Below are 17,901 nucleotides of genomic sequence, written 5' to 3'. Positions count from 1 at the left end.
GCATCCAGGATAGAAACTGTCTTCAATAACTGTTTACTGAGACAATAAATGAACAAATGAGGATGTTTACCAATCCATGAAGACAGACTCTTTTCATGGATTCTGGGTCTGAAATGGTTTAATGAGCTCACAAATTCCATTAAACTCTATCATCTCTAGATAGTAGCACAAGACTCAAAAGAGTACAAATTTTGACTGATCTCAGCCAACCTACTAAGAAGCTAGAGTCGTAAGAATATGGTGACTTATGTTCTATAGCCATCCACTGCTCTATAGTCATCCACTGAAGAATTATTTTTGCACTGCTCTTAAAGATGAGATCAAAAGCAATCATACATGTTTTGCAGATTATTAGAGAAAGGAACACTATTTGCCAAAAAAAAAGGAACACTTCATCAAAGTATTTCTCACTTAAAAGACCATCTACAAGATAACCAACTTGAACCAAGAGCTTACACAAATAGTTCATACAGTCCTAGAAAGATTTTAATTTCAAGGCTGCATTTATACCTTTGTGTGTATATTTTCTAAAAGTAGAATTTCAATCTGCTTGCAAGCAGGGAATTAAAAACCTTGTTTACGAAGTAGTTTTGTATCCATATATAGAGACCAGTTCCTGAATAATTTTTGTCTGTATGCTGAGGTGATCCTACATTGTTTTTTTCTAAAAAGCATCTCTCAGTTTTTCACTCACAGAATAAAAAAAGAGCAAAGTTACTCACCATGAGGAGTTACTATAAACCTGGTAACTTCTGTAAATTTCTTGATCCAACCTGGTCAGATGTTACCACACTGATTTGAGCTTCTACAAAAATGTCTACCTTCTCCTGATCTTCACTGCATGGCCAGTAGGTAGAAATCTTGCATTGGCAATTGATCTTTGAATTTATTAAAAGTCTTGAATATAGGCTTCGTAACATCTGATATATTCTAAGTTTTCCTCAGATTAACTGACCCAAATGTCTGTTTTAATGGAGTCAGTAAACACAGAAAAATGCTGATCAAAAATGGAGGCAATGGGAGCAAATAAAAAGGAAGAGAGAAAGATATATATAGATAGAGAAAGAAAAAAGAAAGAGAAGAAAGAAATAGAAGGAAAGAAAGAGAAAGAAGAAATAGGGACCAAGTGGTCAACCAACAACTTGTCTTAATTACTGGGAACAGTGTTCATAGAATTAAGATATTTTGATTTGCAGGTGTTCAAGTGCGTGAAGCTGCTCAGAGATGCATCAAAGGAAAAGCCCTCTGTTCTTACAAACACCAGGCCTGCTATGTCAGCAATGTGGGATTGCATTTCCGAAAGAGGATATGCTTCATAACTGAAAAAGCAAACATGCCAACAGAAATATACTTGAGAAACATGAACAATGTTTTCCATTTTCACCAAGACACTTTCACCATTTGGAAACACTAATCTATAGCAGGACAAGCAAAAATGAAAAATAACTTCCTTGATGACAATATTTTCCTGGAATGAAAAGAATTTTGTAGAAGTCTAACACCCATAGAAAAATAGATTCCTTATTAAAACTGAAAATAGAAAACAAACCCAGTTCTATGATATGTTGAAACAAGAAGCCTCTTGGAAGCTATTCTGTGAACTTGGGAAATGTAAAGCCCTGCCTCTGTGGATAACTAACTTTGGACAAGGCATTTGAATCCCTGGCCCCTTACATCTCCATTTGCTGAGTGGGCATTGGGCTATGTTCAAAGGGCCCTTCCTGATCCAACAGCTAATGATTCTAGATAATAGCAGGTGGCTTCATCAAACTTGATGACATTGAGGATTATGATGTAAAAGACTCCGTTGTCTTTCTTACTCTGTGTTCAAGCAAGAATTGGGCTAGTATTGCTTGTTATCTTGGATGAGCCATTCAGGATTTATTTCAAAGTCTCTCTTCCTTTTTGTTGATATCACTGCACAATGGCCATCTCCAGGGAAACCCTTGAGAGCTTGCAACCTATATGCAAGCTTCTGTCTGCTGTTCTGGTGAAGGAGACTTGATCCTTAGAGAATCTCAGTTTGCTATCTTTATTTGGAAGCCAAAGGAGAGAATTCAGAGAAACTTGAACAAGTTGACAGTGGGCATTAAAACAGTGAACAGAGAAGAAAGGGGTATAGACAACCAACAAACTCAAGTGAAAGATAATTGTACATCCATGGGATTGGCATTGCTTCTGGCTAGTCAGAATTTTCTCCAGAGGGGCTTTGAATCAGGACTGGGGAGGTGGGGCACGTGAGTGGCTCAGTGGTTGAGCATCTGCCTTCAGCTCAATTTGTGGTCCTGGAGTCCTGGGATAGGAGTCCCATATCAGGGTCCATGCAGGGAGCCTGCTTCTTCCTCTACCTACGTCTCTGCCTCTCTCTGTGTCTCTCATGAATAAATAAATAAAATCTTTTTAAAAAGGAAAAAAAATGACTCAGGAGGTAATGATGGTCCTTGTTTTTCAGAGGCAAAGACAGGTGAGGAAGATTTGCGTTAGAACTATGGAAAGAGTGTCCATGTTATTTTTATTATGTTCCTGCTATAAAAAAAAAAACCATCAGATCCTGAAAGATCGCACCAAACAACCATGTTATAATAATTCAATGTTATTTATCTTCCTTTGGGGGGCAACACCTTCACAGTTTTCCTTTATGTTTTGCTTCAAACACGCCTATCCTTAAATTCTTTTTCTCTCTGAGATACAGACTTTTCACCATATTTGGCAAGAGAGTAGGGAGCTATAAGGCTATCATGAAAATTGGAAGAAAAGACTTATTATAGTATATAATAACAATGAGAAAATAATCCCACAATTTTATGCAGAAATAGATATACATTTTATATATCAATAGTTTGAAGAAAGTTCACAAATTTGGGGGGATGTTAACAATTACTGTACTTTTTTATTTAGATGCTCTGACATTACTATACTCTGCTGTGAATGAAGAAATCTCTTGAAGAAAAAGAATCCTTTGTTTTATTACCCTGGACTCTTCCAGTTCATGATTCTTAGGTTTGCAAAATAATGCTAACCTTACTGTCATTTGGAGAACAATGTAAGATGTGACTTTCCAAGAGTCCCTGAGCTCCTGTGTTAGCTGAGATGGCTCAGTCAAGCATTTTAGTAGTTATGGGAAAGGACACAGTGATGTGTTGACCCTGTGCTAGATAGAACTGTCCTGTATAGAACCTTCTGTAGTCCCCAGAAACCCTATGAGATTTACTGACTTTCCTGGATTGTGGTGCCAGTTAAGTGGCTGAGCAGATATTCAAACCTAGGTTTATATCACTCCAAAGGCCTTGTAGTTTCCATCATTCATTCATTCACTGAAAGTCAGCACCTCATTGCGCACACTGGTATGAATTGCTTCCCAGGAAGCTTCTATTGGAAGCTTCTATCCTCTATTGGTGGAGAGTTAGAGAAAATTCACACTTCCAAAGCCAGCCTAGTCCCCAGAGAGATAAGGATAGAAGACCACAGCTTTGTAGTACAACCTGAAATCTGGCATTGTGATGCCCCCAGATATGGTTTTCTTTTTTAAAATTCCCCTGGCTATTCGGGGTCTTTTCTGATTCCACACAAATCTTAAAATAATTTGTTCTAACTCTCTGAAGAAAGTCCATGGTATTTTGATAGGGATTGCATTAAACGTGTATATTGTCCTGGGTAACATTGACATTTTCACAATATTAATTCTGCCAATCCATGAGCATGGAATATTTTTCCATCTCTTTGTGTCTTCCTCAATTTCTTTCAGAAGTGTTCTATAATTTTGAGGGTATAGATCCTTTACATCTTTGGTTAGGTTTATTCCTAGGTATCTTATGCTTTTGGGTGCAATTGTAAATGGGATTGACTCCTTAATTTCTCTTTCTTCAGTCTCATTGTTAGTGTATAGAAATGCCACTGACTTCTGGGCATTGATTTTGTATCCTGCCACGCTACCGAATTGCTGTATGAGTTCTAGCAATCTTGGGGTGGAGACTTTTGGGTTTTCTATGTAGAGTATCATGTCATCGGCGAAGAGGGAGAGTTTGACTTCTTCTTTGCCAATTTGAATGCCTTTAATGTCTTTTTGTTGTCTGATTGCTGAGGCTAGGACTTCCAGTACTATGTTGAACAGCAGTGGTGAGAGTGGACATCCCTGTCTTGTTCCTGATCTTAGGGGAAAGGCTCCTAGTGCTTCCCCATTGAGAATGATATTTGCTGTGGGCTTTTCATAGATGGCTTTTAAGATGTCGAGGAATGTTCCCTCTATCCCTACACTCTGAAGAGTTTTGATCAGGAATGGATGCTGTATTTTGTCAAATGCTTTCTCTGCATCCAATGAGAGGATCATATGGTTCTTGGTTTTTCTCTTGCTGATATGATGAATCACATTGATTGTTTTACGGGTGTTGAACCAGCCTTGTGTCCCAGGGATAAATCCTACTTGGTCATGGTGAATAATTTTCTTAATGTACTGTTGGATCCTATTGGCCAGTATCTTGTTGAGAATTTTTGCATCCATGTTCATCAGGGATATTGGTCTGTAATTCTCCTTTTTGGTGGGGTCTTTGTCTGGCTTTGGAATTAAGGTGATGCTGGCTTCATAGAACGAATTTGGAAGTACTCCATCTCTTTCTATCTTTCCAAACAGCTTTAGGAGAATAGGTATGGTTTCTTCTTTAAACGTTTGATAAAATTCCCCTGGGAAGCCATCTGGCCCTGGACTCTTGTGTCTTGGGAGGTTTTTGATGACTGCTTCAATTTCCTCCCTGGTTATTGGCCTGTTCAGGTTTTCTATTTCTTCCTGTTCCAGTTTTGGTAGTTTGTGGCTTTCCAGGAATGCGTCCATTTTATGTATACAATGGAATATTACTCAGCTATTAGAAATGACAAATACCCACCATTTGCTTCAACGTGGATGGAACTGGAGGGTATTATGCTGAGTGAAGTAAGTCAGTCGGAGAAGGACAAACATTATATGTTCTCATTCATTTGGGGAATAAAAATAATAGTGAAAGGGAATATAAGGGAAGGGAGAAGAAATGTGTGGGAAATATCAGAAAGGGAGACAGAACGTAAACTGCTAACTCTGGGAAACGAACTAGGGGTGGTAGAAGGGGAGGAGGGCGGGGGGTGGGAGTGAATGGGTGACGGGCACTGGGTGTTATTCTGTATGTTAGTAAATTGAACACCAATAAAAAATAAATTAAAAAAAAAGAGATAAGGATAGAAGAGAAAGTGACCTTGGGTCACTTGGGCTTGGATTAAGTAGTCAGGAGTTAGACTGGATTAGAAGTTTGTTGTTGCAATGTTATCAGGGTTGAAATTTAATGCTCTAGTTCTACTTTGTCTTTGTCTCCTTAGTTGTCATTGAGTCTTCTCTTTTTTCTGCTCCCCAGAGGAAGTCTGCCTCTTGAAGCTCTTTAACTATTATCCCCTATTATTTTATTCAGGGTTTGCTGGTGTGATGGTGAAAGGCCAGGGAAAGAGACATTATCTGATATATTAATTACGTCTCTATTTTAAGCAGATATAATGAAAATATGTCCTAAGGATGTGGCCTTCACAAGTATTCCTGCCCCGTTTTCAGAGGTGGAATATGTTCAATACTTGTCTCCCTCTCCCACCTACTCCAGGCCATGGTTTTCATGCCCATCCTTCTGCAGAGGGAAACCTTGTTACTTTTGGACATAGGGGAGATGTTCCTTGCAAAATCTCAGTGGTCCCCACCTTTGCCTTCCCTCAGCTGCAGTGAGATTCCACCAGCACCTTTCCTTGCAATGAAGTCACTTTTTCTTACAGTAGCAATGGGGTAGATGAGGTCTGGGTGGATTTTAGTGGTAGGTGTTGTTCTTCTGCAGTACCAAGGGGGAAGCTCCCTCTTGATTGTTCCTTATTTTAACCGCAAGAATTTTGTGGGGCTCATGGAGAAGATGATTAAAAGGTGCTAGGAAATATGATTGATATGGTCCCAAGGGTTCTCACTCTCCCACTAGTCAACTGAGCTCTTATTATTTAGTTAACAAATTCAACTTTCATCTGTGACCAGATGAATGTGTTTGACAAGGTCTGTGCAAGGTGAGCAAATGCTCACCTCCTGTTTTTCCCCTACAAGTGCTTGTCTGCCTCCAGTTTTTGTACAATCACACACCCTACAACTTGAGTTCTCTGATGGACTCAAAGTGTTACGTTTCATTCCTGCTCTTTGGGATACTATTGTAAAATGGCAGCAGTGCCATTTCCAGCTCTCTCCATCTCTCCACCTCTATAAAAGAGGACATGCAGGTCCTCTTCCTTTTTTGTTTGTTTGTTTTTATATTTTCCTTATATTAAAATCCTACAAAAAACAGAAGGGTATTAAATTTCAGGTAACTGCTGCCTAAATTCTACTATTTGTCTTTCCCATTTTTAATTAGGTTTCTTTTCTTTTTTTAATAATAAATTTATTTTATATTGGTGTTCAATTTGCCAACATACAGAATAACACCCAGTGCTCATCCCATCAAGTGCCCCCCTCAATGCCCGTCACCCATTCACCCCACCCCCCCCGACCTCCTCCCCTTCCACCACCCCTAGTTCGTTTCCCAGAGTTAGGAGTCTTCCATGTTCTGTCTCCCTTTCTGATATTTCCTACCCATTTCTTCTCACTTTCCTTCTATTCCCTTTCACTATTATCTGTATTCCCCAAATGAATGAGACCATATGTTTGTCCTTCTCCGATTGACTCATTTCACTCAGCATAATACCCTCCAGTTCTATCCACGTTGAAGAAAATGGTGGGTATTTGTCATTTCTAATAGCTGAGTAATATTCCATTGTATACATAAACCACATCTTCTTTATCCATTCATCTTTCGATGGACACTGAGGCTCCTTCCACAGTTTGGCTATTGTGGACATTGCTGCTAGAAACATCAGGGTGCAGGTGTCCCGGCGTTTCATTGCATCTGTATCTTTGGGGTAAATCCCCAACAGTGCAATTGCTGAGTTGTAGGGCAGGTCTATTTTTAACTCTTTGAGGAACCTCCACACAGTTTTCCAGAGTGGCTGCACCAGTTCACATTCCCACCAACAGTGTAAGAGGATTCCCTTTTATCTGCATCCTCTCCAACAGTTGTGGTTTCCTGCCTTGTTAATTTTCTTTCCTATTATTGAGTTATAATATTTCTCTCAATACTCTAAACACCAGTCTTTTCCCTACTTTGCCTTTTGGAAATATTTTCTTCTAACCTGTGACTTTTCCTTCCATCTTCTTTCCATTTTCCATTTTTCTTTTTCTTTTTTTAGTCTTAGCAGAAATGCTAATTTTGAGAAAGTGCATTTTATCAAATATTCATTAAGATCTTGTTTTGGTGTCCTATACGAGTACTCTATGTCTAACCAAAGGTGATATAGATTTGTATTTTCATCTGGGAGTTTTATTTTTTTAATTATATATTTATAACTTAGAAAGTGTTCTTAATTAGTTTATGTATATGGTGTTTGGTATCGATAGTGTTGTTCTGGTATTGTTTTGTTTTTCACATACAGGAACAATAGTTCCAATACCTTTTGTTGAAAAGTCTATTCTCTGTTCACTGGATTTCTTTGGCACCATGTTAGAAATTAGTTAGCCACTTCTGTGTTTTCCTACTTTTTAATTCTTTACCTGTTATCTATGCATCCATAAATTCACCAATATTCCACTGTCGTGATCATAAAAGCTTAACAGTAAGTGTTAATACTCTTTTCAAACTGGTTTGTCAGTGGTATGTCCTGTTCCTTACCCTATGAATTTTGCAACAGTTTACTGATTTCTATGAAAAGTCTTCCTGGGATTACATTGAATCTACTTACCCTTCTGAGGAACTTTTGACATCTTAAATATATGGAATCTTCCATCTATGAACATGGTATACCTCTCCATTTATTTAGTTCTTCTTCAGCTTCTGTCATTAAAGTTGTATTGTTTTCGGCATACAAATTTTTCATATTACTGGATAAATTTTTCACGAAGTATGCTATTTGTTTTTGATATTGCTATTGTTGCTATTGTAAATAGTACTATTTTTACAATTTAATTTCCAATTGTGTTTGGTTGATATATAATTTACAGTTGATTTTGTATCTCATATCTATTTTATAGTGGATAGTCCTCCATTGTGTCAAGTGCCATCATTTATTAAACCCATCTCCTATGTCTGGACATTTATGTAATTTCACATTTTGCTGTTACCCAATGAATACCTTTGTGCATATATACTTTCAAAGTGTTGAAATTATGCCTTCAGAGTAAATTTCTGAAAGTGTTTTTGCTAGCTTGATAAGTAAATGCATATGAACTCTCATTAGATATTTCCAAATACCCCCATGAAATGGTTGTGTTTTGCATACTAACCAGAAATATATGAGTGCCTGTTTTCTTTTTTTTTTTTTTCTTTTTTTTTATTGGTGTTCAATTTACTAACATACAGAATAACACCCAGTGCCTGTCACCCATTCACTCCCACCCCCCGCCCTCCTCCCCTTCTACCACCCCTAGTTCGTTTCTCAGAGTTAGCAGTCTTTACGTTCTGTCTCCCTTTCTGATATTTCCCACACATTTCTTCTCCCTTCCCTTATTTTCCCTTTCACTATTATTTATATTCCCCAAATGAATGAGAACATATAATGTTTGTCCTTCTCCGATTGACTTACTTCACTCAGCATAATACCCTCCAGTTCCATCCACGTTGAAGCAAATGGTGGGTGTTTGTCATTTCTAATAGCTGAGTAATATTCCATTGTATACATAAACCACATCTTCTTTATCCATTCATCTTTTGTTGGACACCGAGGCTCCTTCCACAGTTTGGCTATCGTGGCCATTGCTGCTAGAAACATCGGGGTGCAGGTGTCCCGGCGTTTCATTGCATCTGTATCTTTGGGGTAAATCCCCAACAGTGCAATTGCTGGGTCATAGAGCAGGTATATTTTTAACTGTTTGAGGAACCTCCACACAGTTTTCCAGAGTGGCTGCACCAGTTGGCCAACATGCATATGAGAAAATGCTCTGCATCACTTGCCATCAGGGAAATACAAATCAAAACTACAATGAGATACCACCTCACACCAGTGAGAATGGGGAAAATTAACAAGGCAGGAAACAACAAATGTTGGAGAGGATGCGGAGAAAAGGGAACCCTCTTACACTGTTGGTGGGAGTGCCTGTTTTCTTTCACAGCATTGCCAACAGAGAGTATTATCAAACTTATATTCTTGCCAGGCTTAGGAGTGAGAATGGTACCTCAGCAGTTTTAATAGAAATTTATGTTATTATAAGTGAAGTTCATCAACTTGTATAAATTTAATAGCTATTTGTATGTTTTTCATGAATTGAATTTGATGTTTTTTGCCATTTTCCTATAGGATAATTGAAATGTTTTACTTCTATTTTTTAAAGATTTTATTTATTTATTCATGAGAGACAGAGAGAGGGAGACAGAGGCAGAAACACAGGCAGAGGGAGAAGCAGGCTCCATGCAGGGAGCCCGACATGGGACTCGATCCTGGGACTCCAGGATCACGCCCTTGGCTGAAGGCAGGCGCCAAACCACTGAGCCACCCAGGGATCCCCTACATCCATTTTTTAATGTATTTTTATATTAGGCATAGTTGACCATTATGTGCTAAGCAGGTTGTAAATATTTCCTCATGGTTTGCCATGTGTCATTTAATTTATGCTGCTTTTGCCATGCAAATTTCGTTTTCATTTTCACATGAGTAAACTTTATCAATAATTTCTCTTATTACATCTTGAATTTTAGCTATAAATGCAAACTCATTCTCTAACTATTTTGCATAGGACAGGCTGTCCAATTTTTTTCTGTAGGGTCAGATAATAAATATTTAGGCTTTGGGCCCTAATGTCTCTGTTGTGAATCCTCACATCAGCCATTGTAGCACAAAACCAGTCATAGACAGTTAGGAAATAATATGCATGGCTACATTCCAGGATTGTCAACAGGTATTCTACTAAAAATGTGTGAAAGGATAAGTTTTCCATTTTCACGTATTTCTATTATTTAAAATAAACAAAGAAAAGAATAAGTTCTGAGTTTTGTTTCACATTTTGTCATATTATGTTCAAATATGACATAATAACCCATATAAGCAATACGAAGCCTCAATATAGTGAGCAGGAGACTCCAAGCCCTTGTAAGAATTTTATATGTATTATTTAAGTTCCTCCTCTCAACAGTCCTTTAAGGTAAATAAAATTGTATTTTTCATTTTTCAAATGAGGAAAATGAATCAAAGAATGTTAAGTAATTTATTCAGAGTAAGACAGTTAGTATGGAGAGGATTGATATGTAATAAAGGACCATTGACAACACACTGAGAAATAGGTAAACATAAAATGAAAATAACTATCAGTCACAGTATATCATGCTAAGGCATTAATTGTCAAACATGTTCTTTAGAGGGCCAAATGGTCAACATTTTGGGCTTTGTGTGTGTCTGATACAACTACTTAGCACTTCTTTGAAATGCAAACCAGCTACAAGCAATTTGTAAGTATATGGTCAAGGCTGTGTTTCAATAAAACTTTATTTATAAAACTGGGGCTTGCCTGGCATGGACAGAATTTGCAGACCCCCTGTTCTATGGTAACTACTCTCAACATTAAGGTTGATTGTAGCTTTTTCTTTTTTTTCAGGGAGTTACAAAGTAGTTATAATATTAGATGAGAAAATACAAATATGTTATAATTTGAGTGTCATATATATAGTTATGTTTACATTGTTATATAAGTAATCTCATTAATAAATGTAAAACCAAAAATTCTTGGATACAGGTGTGCTAAAAATACTGATTCCACTGTTGGACCTACATCTTGATCAAGCCCTCTCTTGGGGAGACATGTTCTGGCCATCAGAGTTTAATATTCACATCTTAGAAGTGCCCACCAAGGCCCAAATCTGAAGAAATTTTCTCTGGCTGTCACTAAATTTATGAATTTTATATATAATTCTTCCAAAAGAGGTTTTAATGGCTACATAGTATCCTTTCACTTCTAAGCCACACAGATAATGTAACCCTTTCCATACTGCTCATCACTGTAGTGTTTCATGGCTGTCATGTGTTGAAAAGTCAGGGTGGCTCCATCTCTCCATGTGGCCAATTCAATCCATTCTGCATTGCTTTTTAAGGATTAAATAAAATAATCTGTGTAAAATACTGTGAGAAGTTTAAATCCTTCTTTTCATTCACTTCTTTCTTAGAGGATTCATTGTTCTCTGATTCCGTATTTCATTCAGGGATCTTCCTATCTTTGTGTCTGTAGATGTATTAGGGGACAGGTGAGGCCCTGTTGAGATCCAGGCCCTAAGGTTTGCTCCTGTTGGGACCCACCCCACATAAGAATCAGGATGGACAGGGTGTGGGACACATGAACCTTCATTTGCCCAATGAGAAGGTTCTGACTTGCCTGTGGCAAGAATTCATTCTGCTTTCATAGAACCACTGCACTTGATAGCACCATGTGATTCTTAGAATGAGAAACAGAATGAGGGTGTTGTCATGATCTCAGGAACCAGAGTTAAACTGTATGCATGGTGATTATGTGGTCAGATATCGAGTTACCAAAAGTATGGAGTTTTTCTGAAATAAAGAACTTACCTCAACATTTGAGAGTTGACTCTAAGGAGGTGAGGGGAGAAATTTTATAATTTCACACATTACTTGTGTGTCTCACTATTTGTTGAAAATTGGTGACTATCCAGGTACTAATTACAGAATTTTATTCTCAATCATGATTTTTAATTTTATTACTTCATGAAAGACCTTTATCATCTTTTCTTTACAGATAAAGGGAGCATATATGATCCTTCTTTTAACCAACTGAACCTCATTCAGGTTTTTTAGTTTTCTTTGCAGAACCCTGAAGAACAAGGTCTTAGCAGCATATCTACTAAGTTGCAGCCACCTGATATGCTAAGGGTCTTGTTCCGGTGAAGTAGTGTTCTTTTGTTCTATTTTGACTCTGCAAATGGAGGCAGGTACTGCTTTGACCTACAGGATTTCTATCTTGGTTTCTCCATTATCCCAATTAGCTACAATTTACTTAGGGATAAAATAATCTGTACATTCCTTCAGTATGGCAACAAGATGGCAATGCATGGAATTTTTATGTTTGACTGATCATCCTACCTCTGAAAAACTGCAAAGGTCATGAATAAAATTACAGAGTAATAATAAGAAATATTCATGTAAACTGCATATTCCCTTTCTTGTCTTCATTTTGAACTATTCAGGTACTAGAAATCTCTTTCCTCAGTGCATTAACAGACAAATGGATTTTCTTTGAACTGTTCACTCTATGTTTTCAGAGGTCCCAGATGGCCTAATTTAGTGGGAAATCAATTCAAACTACTTTAATTTGTACCATAATTGCTGATATCCCATGGAACTCACTGTGTGACAAGATCTTCAATGTCTTCCTGTAAAGCCCAGGAAATACTGCAGAGGGAGAACCTCAGGCTGCACACCCAGCTGTGCAGTCTCTGTGGTTGCCCATATTGAGTGGAATGTGGGTGTGCCACATCTGAAGGTGGTTTTTGAGCAGCTTTTATTGGCGACTCTAATACTGTGGGTCCCAATCCAGTAGGCACAGTAACATATGGCCTCATCTTGTTTCCTTAACACATTTATTGTCAAGGTTGAAGTGGAAGCTTGTTGTTCTTCCCACTTAAGGGACCATAAGGAAGCTTTGTTGAGACAAATGTTAGATATTCTATCCCTGATCTGCTGTCGGTCCCAGTGAACAGCTCCTTTGTTAATGTCCTCAGAGAAAACCTTGCATGATACGTGGGCATGCTCATCTCTTGCTCTAGAAAATGATATTTCAGGTTATTCCATCTTTATCTGCCCAAGGGCAACTGCAAGCAATGATGAGAAATTCCCAAGAACAAATGATATGGAAAGAGGCAATAAGAAAAAATTTCTTGAGTCTCTTCTGTAGACTGAAGTGCCTGGGGGACAACTCACAAGACCGAAGGGTTGAGAAGATGACTGCTTCCAGAAGTGGCATCCAGTTTGCCTGGCAGACTCCCCAGCAATAAGGTAAGAAGAGAGGTGCCTGTTAAGACTTGTCAGGACAGCAGGAGGGTGGGACTGGTTCGGGGTTCTTAGAAGAAGTGGTGGCTTAGACAATTCCCTAGGGTTCTTTATTATCTGTCACAGATGTGAGCAGTTGTGTGCCCCATGACTGCTGGGCACATAGGGTAAAAGGATTCTTAATCTGGAAAGAAACTCCTGGTAAATGTGTCTGTCTTGTATGAGGCAGATTATGTTTTTCATACGGACTCAGACATTCCCATGCAGGAATCCCATACTACAGAAACACTGCTCAGTAACATGCGGACAGTTCTGCTGGATTCAGCCTGTATGTCTAACTGTCTCTGATTTGCTGTTATTCAGGACTCAGATGGGAAACCTGACCTTACTCTTCTGTCACACAGCACAATAGAACAACAATCAGACCCTGAAATATCTCATTGACACTATTGAATACGCCATGTACATAAGGACTGGCGTTTTTTGTGTTTTTTTTAAAGTAGATTGAGATGTCACCAGGCAGATTAGGACTCAGAGAAATCAAATTTGATTTATCATCCAGGTCCCTCCAAAAAGGAACTAGACCACAACTGCTGGGGATACATGGGTCAGAGCAGTCTCTGGAAATGAACTTCTATTCATCCTGGTCTTGCAACTGTCTCATGAGCATGATGTCACCAGCAGGATCACTTTCAAAGCAATGTTATGTGTATTATGTAATGATTCACTTTATAATTACTAGACAACTAATGAGAAATTTGGACTTGTTATTTGTCAGGCAAAGTTCTAAATGTTTTATTGTACAATTTTATTTACTCCTCTCTGCAGTCTCATGTGATACCTGTTATGTTTAATCTTCATTTCACAAATAAGGAATGTAGCCCAGAGAAGTGACTCATGCAAAACACAGAGTCAATACATATGAGAACACATATAAGTACCAGTAGATCCTAAAGAAAATCTGAGCTAAATGAGGTATAAAAATTACAACGCAAGACAACTATCTTTTACTTTGATTTTGAATTTTCTCTATGTATTTGTAACTAGAATTGGGATTCTTGGCATTTTATATGTAAATATATGTCTTTAAGTGAGATTTACATATCTGACATATATTCTCCTCTTTTGGTCAAATCATTCTTGTGAGCAATATTCCAGGTCTTTAAATAACATATGAGAATAGTATTTTTCATGACTACATATAATTAAACATCCTCCTTTACTATTTAACCCACTTAGTTAACTTCATATATTGAAAATTTATCAGGGCCTTACCAACTTTTCATGAATATTATTATTAATGCCCTATGAAATTCAGCACCTCCTATGATTCATACCCCTTTGGATATGGGGTGAAGCATTTAATGTCTCCTTGACTCAATTTCTATATCTATAATTGCTGAAAGAAATATTTTTCAAAATTGAGAAAGTTACATTATCAGTCTGAGAATGAACATAAAGTTTATGCACCTACCCATTTCTACTCCCTTTCCTTCCAATCCCTTTCACTATTATTTATATTCCCCAAATGAATGAGACCATATAATGTGTGTCCTTCTCCGATTGACTTATTTCACTCAGCATAATACTCTCCAGTTCCATCCGCACTGAAGCAAATGGTGGGTATTTGTCATTTCTAGTGGCTGAGTAATATTCCATTGTACCACTGAGTGGGGCACTTGACGGGATGAGCACTGGGTGTTATTCTGTATGTTGGAAAATTGAACACCAATAAAAAATAAATTTATTATTAGAAAAAGGAGGGAAAAGTTTATGCACCTGATAAAAGATAATAAATTAGATTTTGTGCATAACAATATTATATCTTTCTAAAGTTTTCAAGTTACATTTTTATTATTATTGAAAAAGAAGAAAAATGACCTTCTGAAATAATATTTTCTTTGTAAAAATTATTGTTCTTACTTTTATTTTAAATGTATAAAATCAGGGATCCCTGGGTGGCGCAGGGGTTTGGCGCCTGCCTTTGGCCCAGGGCGCGATCCTGGAGACCCGGAATCGAGTCCCACGTCGGGCTCCCGGTGCATGGAGCCTGCTTCTCCCTCTGCCTGTGTCTCTGCCTCTCTCTCTCTCTGTGACTATCATAAATAAATAAAATTAAAAAAAATAAAAAAAAATAAATGTATAAAATCAATAAGTGAATAAGGAAGAAAACCCATCATGTCCGGCAATATGCTATCTTAAAACTTAAATATTTCATTTCAGTTTCTTTCTCTCACCAAGAGAGACATTTATGTATTTGAGATATAATGTATGGCATGAACTTTATATAATTTTTTTGTTTCTGAGGCAAACATTTTCACTTTTATTACCCGATCTTAAAAGGCCATTTTTAATGGTTTTATAGTATTCTATCTTTTGAATGCAGCATAAATTGTTTACCTCTTTCCATTATTCTAACATTAAACTTTTTACTTACTTTTCTAAGTCTCATATTGAAAAGCTGATATCACTTCTGTCTCCTGAGGACTGTTATCTGAAGACACGATAGTACAAAGTAAACTGCTCTTCCATACATGACATGAGAAAATGCATTTAGCAAAGATATTTTGAGAACCAAAATAGTAATGTAGCAAAGATGCATTCAGAAGCAGAATCCACGCATTCCTTTTGGAAAGAGTTGGTCTTCCCCATTGATGTATTCCATTCAGATTTTGGCCTCCAATTTTCTTCCATAAAAAAATATAAGGGACTAGGAAGGTTCTGATCAGGCTCAAGAAAACAAGGGTCCCCCCACTGAGAAACAGTCAAGGTCATGAACAGTGTAGGTTAAAATGACCATCAAAGAACATGAGCCCAACTGAGGTGGGAGAAGGGCTGAAGGATCCCATGGAATTCCATCTCTTGTATGTCTGTCCTGTAAATCCCTCTTTCCCCTGAGGAGATCTCAAAGTTGAACACTAGACCATGGGGACTTCACTAGGGGACAGAGTGAATGAATATGTTGATGTTCATTGGGGAATTTATCCTTAAGGTGAGTAGCTCATATAGGAAAGTTGCAAGGAGAGATTGTATTCCCACAGAAGCCTACTGCAGATTCTATGGTTAGAAATAGACTTTTCACTGTCTTATGTTGAAAAGTCAATGGATAATTTATTGACATTTTACTTATTCTCTAAAATCAGGTCCTACACTTGTGCTTGAGCACATTGTAAGGATTTATGTCACTTAATGTTCACTATCTGTTCTGTCTCCATTGTGGGGGACAGTGCCTTGTTCCTTGTATTGTCCTGTAGTGAAGAAGTGGTTTTGTGGTTTAGTCTTGATTTCTGTGGAAATGAGAATGGTCTCTACTTGTCAGAACTTGCTTTATAAACATACTTTCTCAGTATAATAGTTTAAAATACTGCATATTCTATAAATATTAAGTTTCAGAAGAGCAAATATTTGGGGTATCTGGATACCTCAGCCAGTTAGCATCTGTCTCTTGATTTCTGCTCAGGTTATTATCATCACAAAGATTGAGCCCCACATCAGGCTTCTGCTGGGTGTGGATCTTGCATGAGATATTCTCTCTCCCTCTCCCTCTCCGATCCCCCCTCCAAAAAATGAGTTAATATTTAATGAGTACTTTATATTGATAGATTTTTTTCCCTAAATGTTCTTCACCTTTTCAATCTTCACCTTTCAATCACATGATATGGAGGCTTGTAGTTTTCATTTGATAGGTCAGGACAGTGAGATATAGAGGAATGACATGTGATTCAAGGAACGTCTCAGGGCATGTGGATAAAGATCTTCCTAGAAGAAACTTAGAGAAAAAGGATAAAGATGAAGATAAAAGTCCCCATGAGCAGCTCACCATGAACAGCAACTGTCTCCATGTGGGAAGGAGAGAAAAGATAGATCAATTCTACAAATGTGACAGGCTGGGTTTTAGTTGATATTATGAAAGTGGCATTCATTTCTCTACTTTGTTTTAATAAGAGTTAGAATTGTTTTACTACTGTACCCTTGTGTATTGTATTAAAGAACATCAAGAACACAGAATTGGATTCATCATAATACTGGTTCACAAAGCACTATCATCATTTATCTACTCAGAGATCTCATTATTCTATTCTACTTAGGTGATGATGACTTACTTCATTATTAAACAAATACTCAGAATCGCTGATTTAACTGAAAAACAAAAGCATTAGAAATAATCTATGTGGTTTTTTTCTACTAAGTGTATCAACTAGAAAAGCGCGAAGTTAATGATAATCTCTCAACACGTGTCCAGTTTCCTGTTTTGTTACTGAAGGAAAAGGGCACATCCTGTTCTGTTAGAGATGGGACCTTGGTGGCTTTGTGGAAAGTGAAATGAAAGGAACTAGACAAAATCTCCCAACTCTTCAATTTGCTTTACTACTTTGGGGGCAAATGCAACCCACTTATTTGACTGTCTGCTTAATTTCATTCTTTTGCTCCTCCAGATGGACAGTCTACCTCTCTTACCTTCCCCTGGGCATTAGGAGGTGGAACCTCATGGAGTGCACAGATGGTTTTCCTTATTCTCTGGTTTCTATTTGGGAGCAGCCAATGGAAGCATCAGCAAGAGACTGGGAATTAGGAGCAGCATGAGCTTAGGGTTTTTTCCCTGAAAGGGGCCTGCATCTTCAGGGCCAACCTATAGTGCCATCTGTCCCCATACCCAGAGGTTTATGCTCAGGCACCAAGAGGTGCAGGTGAGAGATGCCATTCCATTTTATAACACTCTACCCACTGGAGGAATTTGTTTCTTTTTTCCCAGAACCCTGTACTGAGTGAAAATCTCAGTGAGGGTGACAATACATGAGAGACACCTAACTCTGGGAAACGAACAAGGGCTTGGAAATCTAGAGCCCA

General features: G+C 37.8%; 1 long non-coding RNA gene across 3 annotated transcripts in view; it reads left to right on the top strand.

Annotated features, from left to right (window-relative positions):
• The first annotated feature begins 12,611 nt into the window (after positions 1-12,611).
• Positions 12,612-17,901, top strand: part of LOC112661408 (uncharacterized) — a 75,388-nt gene continuing 70,098 nt past the window's right edge. The window contains exon 1 of one of the 3 annotated variants that reach the window (XR_003137661.3): positions 12,612-13,059. This is a non-coding gene — a long non-coding RNA (uncharacterized LOC112661408). The remainder of the gene's footprint in view (positions 13,060-17,901) is intronic. The other 2 variants (XR_003137660.3, XR_007403517.1) reach the window with 2 other exon arrangements.

This window comes from Canis lupus, chromosome 18 (assembly GCF_003254725.2).
Source record: "Canis lupus dingo isolate Sandy chromosome 18, ASM325472v2, whole genome shotgun sequence".
Taxonomy (NCBI): domain Eukaryota; kingdom Metazoa; phylum Chordata; class Mammalia; order Carnivora; family Canidae; genus Canis; species Canis lupus.
The sequence above is the reverse complement of the archived record's forward strand: the minus strand, read 5'-3'. Positions and strand labels throughout refer to the sequence as shown.